Below are 3,505 nucleotides of genomic sequence, written 5' to 3'. Positions count from 1 at the left end.
GCAGGGGGAATAGGCAGCGGTTCTCTGACCAACCGCGACCTATTCCCCTGCCACCTGCTGACATTCCCCATCAGTCAGCCCCTGTATTAAATTGACAGGGGAATAGGCCGCGGTTCTCTGACCAACCGCGGCCTATTCCCCTGTCAATTTAATACATAGGCTGACTGATGGGGAATGTCAGCAGGTGGCAGGGGGAATAGGCCGCGGTTGGTCAAAGAACCGTGGCCTATTCCCCCTGCCACCTGCTGCAGTCAGCCCCTGCATTAAATTGACAGGGGAATAGGCCGCGGTTCTTTGAACAACCGCGGCCTATTCCCCTGTTATTTCATTTTTTATTCAAACGTGGGTCAAAGGGGATGGTTGACTGGCGTATATGCCGCGGTTTCCTGCTGAACCGCGGCATATTCTTTCGTTTTATTTACGGAACTGCCACCGTGCACCATTATGCTGCGGTTTCTGGTGAACCGTGGCATAATGTGCGCTGTAAAAACCCAATTTTTTACTAGTGTCAGTTGGTTGAAAAACAGTTTTGATATTGCTATATTTCTATGGATACAAAGAATATTCCACTTTTAATACCAAATATTTAACTACTATATTAGTCGTAATCTATATCTATATATAAGGATTTTTCCTTTTACTATCCACATTTATTTTTAAAATTTATGTTAAATAAATTTTTTTAAATTAAAATAATTACTTTATCAATTTTATCATTTTTTTAAAATTTAATCATTTATTTTAATTTAACAATTGTTTTTAAAATATAAAACTACTTATAAAATAAAGGCTTAGTAGGTTCGGAGGTTCCTATATTTGGAAGTTTGTTTCAATTGGGTCCTCCAATTTTTGAAGTGATCAATTAGGTCCCTAATTTTGTCAATTTGAATCAATAAAAGCCTTTCTGTTAAATAACGGTCGTGAAGTTTTTGAACATGTGACACGTTGACGCTTCCAGGTGGCATCACTTCAAGTGCATAGTGTATTTGAAGGTGAAATCCCTAAATTAAAAGGGATTTCATCCTTTTATAATCCACCTATGCACTTGAAATGGTGCCACCTAGAAGCGTCAGCGTGTCACATGTTCAAAAACTTCACGGCGTTAACTGCATTTAACGGAAAGACTTTTATTGATTCAAATTGACAAAATTAGGGACCTAATTGATCACTTTCAAAATTGTAGGACCCAATTGAAACAAACCCTCAAATATAGAGACCTCCTAACCTATTAAACCTAAAATAAATAAAAGTTATTTTCATTCATCAAATCAATATAAATAATATTAACCAATATACTTCCAATTCTTACTATAGAAATACATCATTATTTAAAATGTCTCAATGTCTTAGAAATAAGTATAAACTTATTAATAAGAAGTATAATGTCTTAAATATTTTTTCAGCAAAAGTTTGCATTAAGCATTAAATTCGAGATATTATGAATGACCAACTATGAATTTTAAGTCTATATGCTCAATCAATTTGTTGTTTTATTCTAGTTTAGGTTCCCGCATCGTGTCGAAAAATTAGATACTCAAATATATGCAATCAATCAATTCATGTAGTTAATAACGATAATAGAATACAAGAATAAAAGAGCTATATTGAATGAATAGTAGAAATCATAAAGATTGAAGATACATTACATCCCTGTGAATAAGGGAGTTAATTATTCTTGTACATTATGAACTCTAGAAAAGAATAAAGATGAATGTCTCCAGCCTTAAGAATGAGTCTTCACCCTTTAGGGTTAGTTCCCTATTCCCCAAAAGGAGTTAATTTTTAACTCTATGGAGTCTTCTATCTAAAAACTTTCATAATTAGATTGGATTTGAAATTTGTACTTAACTTTTGCAATTGAAGTAACCAAATTTGTTAATAACTGATTTTGTTAAGATATTCTTCATTCTATAATGATTCTTATTTATTTTATTTTTATAATTGAAGTAAGATAACTGAAATTGTTGAGATATTCTTTAAACTTTAGTAATTTACACTTATCTGCATAATATTTTCACAAATAAGAACTAAATATTTCTATTTCTCAATTTATTAAATAAAAACCTTAATTATCTAAAAAGTAATAATAAAAATCTCAATAAAAAATAAAATTAAATAAAATAAAAATAATGATAATGTCAATTATCAAGTAGGAATCAGAAGAATATTATTTAGTGTTTTCATATTAATTTGGTGGATGAAATCTAACCATAGTGAAGTCTTTATCGCATAAGTTTTCATACATTTAATTGCATTCTAGATCTTAGAAGTATTCCCGTAAAATTTAATTCTTTTTATTATTCAAAGTTATTCATTTAACCTAAGTCAGTAAATAAGCATAGTTTTTCTAAACAATGCAAGTCTATGAGAAAAATTGATATCTCGATCTATCCATTTTATTACTTATACGACGCTTGTCAATAATTGATAACACACAATAGTATCATCCAAAATGTAATTAGATACATCATCATCCTTATTAACTATTAAATAAGAAAAATCATACAAAATGAGAACAAAAGAAAAAAAAAGGTTCTAGTAAGTACTTATCTAAGTTGAACTAACAACAAACTATAATCTTACTTTGACAAAAAAAGAAAAAGAAATTTTAACCAGTTTAGATATGCAAATGTCAGAACATCAACAATCATTTCAAATATTAATTCAATCACCCATATCTAGTGTTCAAAAAGTATTTTCAAAAATAATATCATATACATAATTAATATCATGTCAAATGATAACGATTTAAAAAACATATATTTTTTATACTTGAATTTAAGAAATTAAATAAAGTTTAGTCCAAGTCATTTATTTTCATAAGCAAAATTCCAAACTAATCATAAAAGATAAGTTTTATTCTCTAAATAAATAAATGTCAGTAACCTACGAACCAACGTTCACATCACATCATAAAGCTTTTTCATTTTTAGTATCTTTTAGTTTTCATTTTTATATAATTTAACATAATATATATATATATATATATATATATATATATATATATATATATATATATATATATATATTTAATATTTTTCTTTCTACAACGTTTATCATTTTTTTTATCTTTTGGTTGATCAATACGTGTATATACGTTTAAAACTTCCTTTCTTGAGTTTTTGTTGAATGTAGTGGAGCATTTAAAATGTATATTGGTTTTGCCTCGTATGACATCAGAACATCATGTATTTATTTTAGAATTGAAGGATCCAAAAGTGTCAAAAGAGGACCCAAAGTGGTCAAATCTGGGGTTGGTAAACAGCACATGATTTCAACGTGTGTAGGAATATGGTTAAAACATTGAGATAGAAACAAAACCCTTATTCTGGTTAATTCAGTTCAGTGACCTATGTTACACACAATGCTAAACTCAACTAAATTTCAACTACTTTTGTTCAACTGCTCTGTAATTCAAGTACATGCATTCTGTGACACAAATTTCGAAGACGTGACCAACATGCATATCTTTCGTTATCACCAATGCATATTCTCAGTTTCTTCA

This window comes from Vigna radiata, chromosome 9, assembly GCF_000741045.1.
Source record: "Vigna radiata var. radiata cultivar VC1973A chromosome 9, Vradiata_ver6, whole genome shotgun sequence".
Lineage (NCBI taxonomy): Eukaryota > Viridiplantae > Streptophyta > Magnoliopsida > Fabales > Fabaceae > Vigna > Vigna radiata.
This window is presented reverse-complemented; position numbering follows the sequence as displayed.